Source organism: Ovis aries, chromosome 4 (assembly GCF_016772045.2).
Source record: "Ovis aries strain OAR_USU_Benz2616 breed Rambouillet chromosome 4, ARS-UI_Ramb_v3.0, whole genome shotgun sequence".
NCBI classification, from domain to species: Eukaryota; Metazoa; Chordata; class Mammalia; order Artiodactyla; family Bovidae; genus Ovis; species Ovis aries.
The window spans coordinates 41,429,892-41,443,597 of record NC_056057.1 but is presented as its reverse complement, the minus strand read 5'-3'; the positions used below and the strand labels follow the sequence as shown (position 1 = coordinate 41,443,597).

Sequence of the window (13,706 nt, the reverse complement as noted above, 5' to 3'; positions counted from 1 at the left end):
CCACCTGATGCAGGGAGAGCAGACTCATTGGAAAAGATCCTGATGCTGGGAAAGACTGAAGGCAAGAAGACAAGGGGATGGCAGAGGGCGAGATGGTTGGATGGCATCACAGACTCAGTGGACATGAGTTTCAGCAAGCTCTGGGAGATAGTGAAGGACAGGGAAGCCTGGCGTGCTGCAGTCCATGGAGTCAAGAAGAGTCGGACATGACTGAACGACTGAACAACAACAAATGTGTACGCACATGTGTGTATTCGCTAAAGCCACACCAGCATGGAGTACAAATATAATAAGAGAAGATAAATCATGAGGCGATCAGCTGGTGTTTAAAATGCATTTGGACACCATACCAAACCTAATCCCAAATAACCTTGAGCCAAGAGATTTAAAAAGTTTCTCTATCCCGTTTGCAGAAGATCCAGTGCTCTTCTCTGAAAGGCAGTCATCATGGTACTGTCTTAAAGGTATCTGCAGCAACCTGTCCCTTCAAGGCATTTTTACTTTGAGGTGGCTCAGCTGGTAAAGAATCTGCCTGCCCATGCAGGAGATGCAAGAGATACGGGTTTGATCCGTGGATTGGGACGATCCCCTCGAGAAGGAAATGGCAACCCCCTCCAGGATGTATTGCCTGGAAAATTCCATCAGCAGAGAAGCCTGGTGGCCACAGTCCTTTGGGTCTCAAGGGGTTGGACGTGACTGAGCGCACGTGCAGGCATGCACATCGCTCCATCTCTCTCGGCTCCAGTCGCGCTGGCCTTCTTCTTAGCACACTGTAGGAGTGCTCACTCACCCCGCTGGACCTTTACTCTGGCTCTTCTCCTCTGTCTGGAATGCTCTTCCCACAGATACTCCCTGGTTATCACACACCTTCTTCAAGTCTCTGTAAACCTCACAGTCTGAAAGAGGCCTACCCTGACTACCATTTTAAAACGGCCACCTGACCTCCCCCACCTCTGCAAAGCACCATCAACCTTTCCGTTTTTCTTTTCCATAGTATTTACTACTGTCTAAAATACTAAGTTACTTATTTGTCCTTTTTTTTTTTTCTACAAGAACATAAGGTCCACAACAGAAGGGGGATCTGTTGTGTTCACTGATGTGTTCTAAGTGGATAATAGTGCTAAATAATACATACTTGTTAATTAAATGAATGCATTTGAATGATGCCCTGGAGATTCACTATGTTTAAAAATCACAATGGTTGCTTACCTTAGAAATACATGCTACATAATTGATTGAAATCTTTCAAAAGATCTGTGCCTTTTAGGGTTTTGAAATGTTCACTCTTATCTCCATTTAAAACAATAACCTTACGCAAATATAGACCATACTACAGTAAGAAATAAATCAGCATGTCCCCTGCATTGTAAATATTCAATAATAATCATTCTTATGCAACTGTAACTTTTTGATTGCTGGGATGTACAGTGTTGCTTCTTTAAAGAATGATCTTCTACCAAAAAGTTTTAAGCCTGTTATTTTTTATTGCCCGGGGACACACAGACACACAAGAGTCTCAAGTTTATCAATCATTTTACCCAAGAACTCATTAAGACCAACACTATTATTCTTCCAAAAGAAACTCAAATATTATTCTATCTATAGTGAAGTGAAGTTGCTCTGACTGTTTGTGACCCCATGGATTATAGCCTACCAGGCTCCTCCATCCATGGGATTTTTTAGGCAAGAGTACTGGTTGCCATCTCCTTCTATCTATAGTTCTTAGCTAATCTTGGGTCATATTAAAAAACAACCAGTAAGATGCAGTTTATGGTGTTGATTTTTAACATTAATGTAGCAGCACTAGCTCCCAAGAAAAGAGATTAAAACCTTTCTCTGAGTACACTCTGAGTTTTACACACTGCGTACAAGAAATAATGGACAAGTTATAGCACCACTGGAAGAGTTCTGCATGTGTAACTGATTAGGAAACAATGCTACAATTGCTATTACATTCCCCAGAGCTGATCTTCTGTAGTATGAAAAAATCAATCCTCTCTTACATGTGGTATTTATCTTAGTAATCATGGAAAGAATTATTTGCATCTATAATTGGTTTCATAACAGCAGCAGGAGCAGCAGCAGTATTGAAATAAAGTTACAGAACTGGACTGATATTGTTCCCTGTGGAGATAACCAATGAATAGGACTAAAAACTCCTGATTAATCAGTGCACTGGGTCCTGTTCTAATAGGCAGGGCCTTGCTCAGTAAATCTTTAATCCAATTTTCTGTGGATGGGTGGGGCTGTGTTCCTGCCCTGTTTTTTGACCTGAGACCAAACTATGGTGGAGGTAATGAAGATAATGGTGACCTCCTTCAAAAGGTCCCGTGCACTGCTGCACTCAGTGCCCCCGACCCTGTAGCTGGAGACTCCTGGACACTCACAGGCGAGTTTGGGTCAGTCTCTTGTGGGGTCACAGCTCCTTTTTCCTGGGTCCTGGTGCGCCCAAGGTTTTGTTTGCGTCCTCCAAGAGTCTGTTTCCCCAGTCATGTGTAAGTTCTGTAATTTACAGAATTTAAATCCCAACGACCTCCAAAGTCAAATTCCCTGGGGGTTCAGTCCCTTTGCCAGATCCCGAGGTTGGGATATCTATTGTGGGTCCTAGAAGTTTCTTAACAGTGAGAGAATTTATTTGGTTTAATTCTTCTGCAGTTTGTGGGTCTACTGCTTCAAGGGTCTATGGTGGGGTTAATGGCGACCTCCTCCAAGAGGGCTTATGCCCCACACTGTGTGACCCAGGTCTACTGCACCCAGAGGCCCTGCCCCTGCGGTAGGCCACTGATGGCTTGTACCTTCGGAGACACTCAAACACTCAAAGGCAGATCTGATACAGTCTATATGGGGTCTCTGGGTCCTGGTGCATACAAGATTTTCTTTGAGCCATTCAAGCATCTCTGACGGGTATGGGGTCTGATTCTAAAGGCAATTTTGCCCCTCCTAAGGTATTGCTGGGCATGGCCTCGCCCATCTAAATAAGACCCAGTATCCTCCACAGTCAGTCTCTCCCATCAGGAAGCTTCCATAAGCCTCTTATCCTTAGCCTTCAGAAGGCAGATAGAATGAAAACCACAATCACAGAAAACTAATCAAACTGATCACATGGACCACAGCCTTGTCTAACTCAATGAAAACATGACCCATGCCATGTAGGACCAACCAAGACGGATGGGTCATGGTGGAGAGTTCTGACAAAACATGGTCCCCTGGAGGAGGGAATGGCAAACCACTTCAGTATTCTTGCCTTGAGAACCCCATGAACAGTATGAAAAGGCAAAAGATATGACACCAAAAGATGAACTCCCCAGGTCGGTAGGTGCCCAATAGGCTGCTACTAGAGAAAAGTGGAGAAATAACTCCAGAAACAATGAAGAAATGGAGCCAAAGTGAAAACAACACACAGTTGTGGATGTGAATTGTGATGGAAGTAAGTCCAATGCTATAAAAAACAATATTAGGAACCTGGAATGTCAGGTCCATGAATCAAAGTAAATTTAAAGTGGTCAAACAGGAGATGGAAAGAGTGAACATCAACATTTTAGGAATCAGTGAACTAAAATGGACTGGAATGGATGAATTTAACTCATATGACCATTACATCTACTATTGTGGGCAAGAATGTCATGGAAGAAATGGAGTAGCCCTCACAGTCAACAAAAGAGTTCAAAATGCAGTTCAGTTCAGTTCAGTTCAGTTCAGTCACTTACTCATGTCTGACCCTTTGTGACCCCATGAATCGCAGCATGCCAGGCCTCCCTGTCCATCACCAACTCCCAGAGTTCACTCAGACTCACGTCCATCGAGTCAGTGATGCCATCCAGCCATCTCATCCTCTGTCATCCCCTTCTCCTCCTACCCCCAATCCCTCCCAGCATCAGAGTCTTTTCCAATGAGTCAATTCTTCGCATGAAGTGGCCAAAGTACTGGAGTTTCAGCTTTAGCATCATTCCTTCCAAAGAAATCCCAGGGCTGATCCCCTTTAGAATGGATTGGTTGGATTTCCCTGCAGCCCGAGAGACTATCAAGAGTCTTCTCCAACACCACAGTTCAAAAGCATCAATTCTTCAGCCTTCAGCCTTGTTCACAGTCCAGCTCTCACATCCATACATGACCACAGGAAAAACCATAGCCTTGACTAGTTGGACCTTAGCTGGCAAAGTAATGTCTCTGCTTTTGAATATGCCATCTAGGTTGGTCATAACTTTTCTTCCAAGGCCTTAGGAAGCATCAATATAAACAAAGCTAATGGAGATGATGGAATTCTAATTGAGCTATTTCAAATCCTAAAACATGATGCTGCTAACATGTTGCACTCAATATGTCAGCAAATTTGGATGACTCCGCAGTGGCCACACAACTGGAAAAGGTCAGTTTTCATTCCAATCCCAAAGAAAGGCAATGCCAAACAATGCTTAAACTACCACACAATTGTACTCATCTTCTATGGTAGGAAAGTAATGCTCAAAAATCTCCAAGCCAGGCATCAACAGTATGTGAACAGTGTACTTCCAGAAGTTCAAGTTGGATTTAGAAAAGGCAGAGGAACTGGAAATCAAATTGCCAACTTTCAATGGATCATTGAAAAAGCAAGATAGTTCCAGAAAAATGTCTACTTCTGCTTTATTGACTACACAAAAGCCTTTGACTGTGCGGATCACAACAAACTGTGGAAAATTCTTAAAGAGATGGGAATACCAGACTAGACTATCTTAACCTGTCTCCTGTCAAATCTGTATGCAGATCAGGAAGCAACAGTTAGAACTGGACATGGAACAACAGACTGGTTGCAAATTGGGAAAGGAGTTCGTCAAGGGTGTATATTGTCACCCTGCTTATTTAACTTATATGCAGAGTATATCAAGCGAAATGCCAGGCTGGATAAAGCACAAGCTGAAATCAAGACTGCCGGGAGAAATATCAATAACCTCAGATATGCAGATAACACCACCCTTATGGCAGAAAGTGAAGAACTAAAAAGCTTCTTGATGAAAGTGAAAGAGGAGAGTGAAAAAATTGGCTTAAAGCTCAACATCCAAAAAACTAAGATCATGGCATCTGGTCCCATCACTTCATGGCAAACAAGGAAACAATGGAAACAGTTAACGACTTTATTTTGAGGGGCTCCAAAATCACTGAAGTCATGAAATTAAAAGACACTTTCTCCCTGGAAGAAAAGCTATGACCAACTTAGACAGCATATTAAAAAAGCAGAGATATTACTTTACTGACAAATGTCCATTTAGTCATGTATGGATATGAGAGTTGGAGTATAAATAAAGCTGAGCGCCAGAGTATTGATTCTTCTAAACTGTTTTGTTGGAGAAGACTCTTGAGGGTCCCTTGGACTTCAAGGAGATCAAACCAGTCAATCCTAAAGGAAATCAGTTCTGAATATTCAGTGGAAGGACTGATCCTGAAGCTGTAATTCCAATACTTCGGCCACCTGAATTGAAGAACTGACTCATTGGAAAAATCTCTGATGCTAGGAAAGATTGAAGGCAGGAACCAAGGGGAAGACAGAGGATGTGATGGTTGGATGGCGTCACCGATCCATGGACCTGTATTTGAGCAAGCTCTTGGAGTTGGTTATGGACAGCGAAACCCCCCGGTGTGCTGCAAGTCCATGGGTTGCTAAGAGTTGGACACAACTGAGTGACTGAACCAAACTTGAACTGAGCCAGTGCACTATCATAAAGACAGTGTGAGAAGAAAATGTCAAACCACATAAAATTTGTAGTGACAAAGAAAGAATGCTGAAAATCATAAAAGGCTGAAAAAGTTTGGCTACAAATGAATACAAATATTGTTTACTGGCTGAAAATAATGAAATAAACTACTCAGTGATTCTGTTGATTTAATATAATAATAAATACTTTGGAATACATTTTATTTAAATAAAACCTAAATATAGCTTTAAGAGGGAAAAATCATAGCATACAGAAACTCTGGGTACCTAGGAAGTGATTGTATTCTTTTAAATGTCCTGATCATTTTCTAAATTTGCTGTGATCATGTGAAAAAGAACCACATTGACAGTTAACATTAGTCATTATAAGTGATTGTATACGTTACTACATCTAGCTCCCCAAACACTATGATTCAATATTGCAAGGCTTAGATCACTAAAATGTTCCTATCCCATCTCAAATAATCTCAATATATGAAATGAGATGTGTTAGTCATGTCTATGAACACAGTCTTCATTTACTGGGAAGTATTTTCACGGCCTAAACTGCAATATGCCTTCTAGTATTTTCATTTTCTCATAGGCTAGACTGTAGCAATAACTTTGAATCACTGTATAGCACTGAGCAAAATCTCAGAATACATTCTGGAATTTTTAGGAAATGCATTTTTTCCCCTGGTATTTAACACTGTCAACTGTGCCTCATATAATTTACATATTTGCTGAAATGCGAGCATATGAAGAAAAACCATTTAACAGAGCTCCTGAAATAGTAAGTATTCATCGAACATTTGGTGATTTGTTAAGCGCTAATGTCAATGAAACATTTCATCTCCAACCAGCACATTAGAAGCCAGATTAGTACTGGCTTCTCCCTTGAGGAGTCACGATTACCTCATGTCTCACTTCAAACAATTTATTTTTCTTGTATGCATGGCTGGGTTCAAGAGTTCTTTCCTTGTTTTAATTGGATATGGTCTTTGTTCCCTTTTCTTGGTATAAGTCTTATAATACAGTAAAGACATCCCATAGAATTCTTTGAGAGCTCTCTGGAAAACTTTAATCCGCAAATGTTTAAGTTGGACAGTTTCCACATAAAAATGGATCTACACATATGAAAATTTTAAAGAGAAAAAGATCCTGAATGGAAGGTTCATATCAACAAGTGAAATGCATTTAAACTCATTTTTGAAAAAGCAGGAATGATAGTAAACACACTTGGAATAAAAGAATGAGGATTCCATGGCCTGACATTCCATGACACTGGGCATTTAGGAGACAAGCGTTCTCTTCCACAAAGTAATGACTTCTCTCATATTTTACTATTATAATACATTTTTTTCTCGAGTATTTGCTAATATGCCACAACCTTCCATACATACTTCTTTTTATATTTAGCAATCAGTTAAAAAAAAAAAAGTACAAATTGCTAATTCGAACATTTAGCTTCTTTCTAAAATTGAAAGGGGCCTAGAAAAGTAGATTCTACCTAAGTACATCACAGGAAACATGGAATTTAGAAATTGTTCCAACTCTCAGGGGGCAGAAGCATACACCTTTAACAGTATCCCTTGTTCCAAATTACAAACAGCAGTAATAGGCTAAGAAAGGTCTATGTTTGGACTCTGTCTCATCTGGGGTAGTTTCAAACCGAAGCAGAGGTAACTCACTTGGAATATCAAATAAAAGTAATTCTATAATTCAATGGTATAACCTTCTAAGGGAAAAAAATTGGTTTTATCCTCATTACATGAACTTCTGAGACAAGACAGCTTATTTCCCCAATTTGGTTTCTGCATCCTCAGACATAAGGTCACCACTCTCTCTGGAATGGCATTCTGTGTTTTTGTCCTATGACTCATGCATGCTTCTTGCTGCTCCTTCCACCCTGGACACAAATAAAAGCTCCCAATTTTTCCTAAGACATACTTCACAAGCAGCTCTGCAGTGATTCACTGCTCTGCAGCCCTTCACAGTATCAAAGCATATCTTTAAATCATGAGGAAAAGACCCAAGATGTCAACAAAATTACCTCATACCAGCATAACCCATAATTTGCAAGAATCATCACTCATCTTTCATTTTCACTTGGTAGCCATTATTTCCTATAAGAAATGTTTCTAGCGTCCACACTAAGTGGGAGGCACCATGATAAATGCAAGGAATTATGCCCTAATCTCGAGAGTCAGTCAGTGTCAAGGTTACTTTGTGAATAAAACTGGCATTTCAGTAAAAAACATCTACTATGTTAACGCTCTTCATTTGAATTTTACTAGCTTCAAATTTAAATTTTAATTCATAGATAGATTTATTTTCCTTTTATAGTCATAAAAACAGTTGTAAGAAAAAGAAATGTATCCCTAATTTTATATACTGACATATATGAGTAAAATTTCATATATTTGATAAACTTATTTCCCTTAAAACCTTTGAAATATTTTAGATATAAGGATCCGTTTGAATTTTACAAGTAAGAAACACTTACAGGTGGGAAATTTGAGACTGGGCCAAGATCAAAAGGCTGTTACAGGAAGAATCAAGGTAAATTAACTAACTTTTCAAACATGAGAGACATTGTAAGAATATCTGATTTTAAAAAATACAACTATGCTATACTATGGTGAAGAAATGAATAAAAAACTGTGTTTTTACAGGCTTTTGTACGGACAATTCTATAGTGAAGATGAGCAGCAAGTGTCTCCCAGCAATCTAAACAGAAAGCCCTAGTAGAAACTTTAACCTCTTTGATGGGAGAACATCAGCAGTCTATTCTCATACAAACAGTAGAACTGTTTTTCATAGAAGCTTGTGCAAGGTAGCCAAGATGTAAACTCTAGCCACATGTTCAGCAGAAATACTGAAGTAACTGTTTCTTTGTAGAAGAATTTCTTTATGTGTATATTACTGCTTCAATGTATACCATAAATTTCTGCTAAAAGGTCACAAGATTGTGTTGAAACATCACAATTCAGGTTGTAATAATATGTTGACTGTAGAGAAAAACTGTGAAATTAACTAGAGAATAATAAACATTAAGGCCAGTGTATGAATTAAAAAACATAGCTTTAGTGCCTGTATAAAAGTCTTCTAAGGAAATCTCTGGTTCCCATGAGGAAGTATATGTAAAATAATTTACTGGTGAGTTGAAGTCATTCTTTTTATGAGCTCATTTCATTTGCAAGCTTTCATAAGATTACAATATGGTGATAATATTTCACTTTAGAATGAGACAAAGAAGATAATCATTATGATTGAGTTTAACTTGTTAAATGTTTTACATCTTGGGATTTTTCTCTGTATATTGTTTTTGAAGCAGACTATTACCTGATCTCTTAAATATACATAGACTTTCTTGTAATTTTTTCAGACATTCGGAACATAGCTTTTCCCCCTATTTGATCCTTAGATTAATTGTGTAAAGAATAACTTTTGCCTTTAAAAGAAAATGGTACATTGGTAAATTCATATAAAATTATTATCATTTAAAATAAAAATTAACAGCTATTTGATAATGAGTTTTAAATGCATGGGTAAATTCAAAGTGAGTGTTACATCCATGTAAATTTGTTATGTTTAAAATGTTTTCAGTAGTATATTCCAACACAGGTACCTATGAACTCTGACCCATACTCCTGTCTGGCCCTCATTCTGCCAAGAAAACACTGCATTTATATAGTTGCACGCCTTGCTGCCCCAGTGATTCTGCCTATGCAGTCATTTAATATAACTGTCTTGTCATGCCTAATAAGCCATTAGCTCATACAAACCTGCTGTGCTAAGCATCTATTACAACAAACCTGCTGGTGACATATTGATTTTTTTTTTTTTTAGTTTCAGTTGTTCCCCTTCAAGATTATAAAGCAGCTGTGCTTTTCTAAGAGCCCACTCAGTCCAGAGCATACTCACATTACCCATTCAAACTAATTCAAATTGAAGGACAGTTAATCACTACTGAATGCATGTCCTGTTGAAGATGCCATCTAAAGGTAAATATCAATCAGCAAATTAATTAATTATAGCTTTGCACATATTGTCTATTTTTTTTCTTTACTTTTGTGAATTTATTTCTAACAGCTGGTAAAGTGTTTCTAAGCTGGCATTCGTGCAATAAACTTATACTGTATATGCAATATGTATTGATATGTTCACGTATAAGGCTCAGCTGAGTCTGTTAATACTTACAGTCAGAAATTAAACTTCTTAAAGGATTACTTGCATTCTCAGGCTTTCCCATTGCAAACAACTTTTAGAAATTGCTCAGTGAGCAAAGATTCAGAATTCTAGGAGTTAGTTAAATGTAATATGTTAAAATTTATTGAGCCAGCTTTGTGCTAAAAAGTCACCAGAATTCAGTCTTGCTTTTAATGCTGAAAATATAGCTGAATTTATATAAGTATTTAAAAATTTCACTAACTCAATATTTCCTTATAACAAGACCAATAAGAAAGTTATTAGAATATTTCTAGGTAACAAATATTGATGGATTTTTCTCTCATTCCAACACTGATCACTAGGGTTTTTTAAATGTGTACATCTATGTGTAAAATCAATAACAGGTTTTTTTAATAAAACTAAGGCATGCATTGTCATTCACTCAGTGTTTAGTTTATACTCAGAGTTATTAGATAGTTAAGTTAAAATGTCCCATGAAAAGGTTTATATTTTAATGGAGCTATGTAATTTTATAGAGCAGATGCAAATTAAAGCATAATATATCAAGTAAATTTACATTTTCACCTGAAACATTTATTTAAATATTAAAAAATTTTTTTAAAGTAGCCAAAGTTTTAAATGGACAGAGGTATTCAATATCTAAACAGATTGAACCTAGCAATTTTTAGCTGGTGCCCAAACAATTATTTCAATTTGGTGTAACAGAAACAGACAGGTTGAAGAACTAATGTTAATAAAGAGAAAAGAGTGACCCTCTGACATTTTATAACTGAGTTTTTGAGTGCCTCTCACTAGAGTTCTATCTTCAGGAAATATACTGAATTTATAATAAGCAGAAGAATTAAAACAGTGGTTAAACTCCCTAAACCAAGACTAAATGGATGAATCAAATCACCAAATCAAAGTACTGGTAGTATGTCTAACAAATTAGAGTAATGAAAACTACAGTAGCCTTGAGGCAAAGGTTAGATTATTATCTTCAATCTTTCAAACCAGTTATTGAGATGCTGGTTACAGGTTCCACACTTCCGAGTTAATTATAACACAGATTTGAAAGCACTGCCTATCTGAAATATAAAGAGTAACTGAGATTGTATTTCATGTAATTACATATCTATCGTGGAAAAACAATCTTAAGACTCCAAAGATATTCATCTCTTTACAGAAATATTCAACTATTTAACATAATCCAGTACAGAAGCTTTATGAATATTGATTTTTATGTCATCTTAGATATTCCAAAGCCTGTAATTTGAATTTTAGTTCATCAATAGTAAATAGTCTATATACAGAATGTAGTTTGGAGGACAATATGCAGAGTACATCATGAGAAAAGGTGGGCTGGAAGAAACACAAGCTGGAATCAAGATTGCCAGGAGAAATATCAATAACCTCAGATATGCAGATGATACCATCCTATGGCAGAAAGTGAAGAGGTACTAAAAAGCCTCTGGATGAAAGTGAAAGTGGAAAGTGAAAAAGTTGGCCTAAAGCTCAACATTCAGAAAACGAAGATCATGGTATCTGGTCCCATCTCTTCATGGGAAATAGATGGGAAACAGTTGAAACAGTGTCAGACTTTATCTTTTGGGGCTCCAAAATCACTGCAGATGGTGATTGCAGCCATGAAATTAAAGATACTTACTCCTTGGAAGGAAAGTTATGACTAACCTAGACAGCATATTCAAAAGCAGAGACATTACTTTGCTGACTAAGGTCCATCTAGTCAAGGCTATGGTTTTTTCTGTGGTCATGTATGGATGTGAGAGTTGGACTGTGAAGAAGGCTGAGCGCCAAAGAATTGATGCTTTTGAACTATGGTATTGGAGAAGACTCTTGAGAGTCCCTTGGACTGCAAGGAGATCCAACCAGTCCATTCTGAAGGAGATGAGCCCTGGGATTTCTTTGGAGGGAATGATGCTAAAGCTGAAACTCCAGTACTTTGGCCACCTCATGCGAAGAGTTGACTCACTGGAAAAGACTCTGATGCTGGGAGGGATTGGGGGCAGGAGGAGAAGGGGATGACAGAGGATGAGATGGCTGGATGGCATCACTGACTGGATGGATGTGAGTCTGGATGAACTCCGGGAGTTGGTGATGGACAGGGAGGCCTGGCGTGCTGCAATTCATGGGGTCACAAAGAGTCAGACACGACTGAGTGACTGAACTGAACTGAACTGAATGTAGACTAATACTATTTGTCTAAAGAAGTCTCTATAGGTTTTAAAGATAAATGAATTTATATACTATAACATGCAGGAAACATTTTAGAAAGATGTTTACTGGCAATTTTCCCCCTTAAACCACTTAAGAGATGATTGCTTAGGTGGCCTCTAGGAAACATAAAATGAAAGAACTCTGAGAACTTTGATGAGATACTGACATAAAGAGTAAGCTTGTGACACTAACGTAGCCTCCCAGGTGGTGCCTATGGTAGAGAATCCACGTGCAAATGCAGGACACACAAGAGATGCTGGTTCAATCCTGGGTCAGGGAGATCCCCTGGAATAGGACATGGCAACCTACTTCAATATTCTTGCCTGGAAAATTCCATGAACTGAGAAGCAAAGTGGGCTATAATCCATGGGGTTGCATAGAGTGGGACACGACTAAGCATGCACTCGTTACACACAGTACACACACTATAATAATAAAGTAGTGAAGAGATATCTGAAAGGAAGGAAGTATACACTAAATACATATTTACCCTGTTATTAACAAAGAATGAGGAAGGTCTGGTACCATTCTTAGCTGTTTGATTTTTCGTCTACACCACTAATTCTGTTCCATGTCTCAAAAGTATAATGACCCTTAAACTGATTTTGATTATCCTTAGATGGAAACCACATTTTAAATATTTATAATGACAATTATTGATACTAAATAAATTTATTAAGTTTAATTAATGAAATAAAGTATGCTGTATTTTGTATCTTAGTTTAGGGAGAAAACATATTTTGATTAAACCTTATACTTGAAATGCAAATGCGAAGAAATAGAAGAAAACAATAGAATGGGAAAGAATAGAGATCTCTTCCGGAAAAGGCAATGTCACCCTATTCCAGTACTCTTGCCTGGAAAATTCCATGGACGGAGGAGTCTGGTAGGCTGCAGTCCATGTGGTCGCTAAGGGTCGGGCACAACTGAGCAACTTCACTTTCACTTTTCATTTTCATGCACTGGAGAAGGAAATGGCAACCCACTCCAGTGTTCTTATCTGGAGAATCCCAGGGACAGGGGAGCCTAGTGAGCTGCTGCCGTCTATGGGGTCGCTAAGAGTCGGACACGACTAAAGCGACTTAGCAGCAGCAGCAGCAGCTGCAGAGATCTCTTCAAGAAAATGAGAGATACCAAAGGAACATTTCATGCAAAGATGGGCACAATAAGGGACAGATATGGTATGGACCTAACAGAAGCAGAATATATTAAAAAGAGGTGACAAGAATACACAGAAGATGTAAACAAAAAGGTCTTCATGACCCAGATAATCATGATGGTGTGACCACTCACCTAGATCCAGACAATCCTGGAATGCGAAGTGAAGTGCACCTTAGGAAACATCACTATGAACAAAGTTAGTGGAGGTGATGGAATTCCAATTGACCTATATCAAATCCTAAAAGATGATGCTGTGAAAGTGCTGCACTCAGTATGCCAGCAAATATGGAAAACTCAACAGTGGTCACAGGAATGGAAAAGGTCAGTTTTCATTCCAATCCTAAAGAAAGGCAATGCCAGAGAATGCTCAAAATACCATACACTGCACTCATCTCACATGCTAGGAAAGTAATGCTCAAAATTCTCCAAGCCAGGCTTCAACAGTACGTGAACCATGAACTTCCAGATG

The 13,706-nt window shown here is 38.4% G+C and overlaps 1 protein-coding gene and 1 long non-coding RNA gene across 2 annotated transcripts in view; one reads left to right on the top strand and one right to left on the bottom strand.

The window, feature by feature from the left end:
- Positions 1-13,706, bottom strand: part of SEMA3C (semaphorin 3C) — a 205,335-nt gene that overhangs the window by 146,808 nt on the left and 44,821 nt on the right. The gene's annotated exons all lie outside the window — the stretch shown is intronic.
- The window catches only part of LOC132659678 (uncharacterized), a 55,544-nt gene continuing 51,383 nt past the window's right edge, over positions 9,546-13,706 (top strand). Inside the window, exon 1 of the long non-coding RNA XR_009600347.1 lies at positions 9,546-9,672. This is a non-coding gene — a long non-coding RNA (uncharacterized LOC132659678). The remainder of the gene's footprint in view (positions 9,673-13,706) is intronic.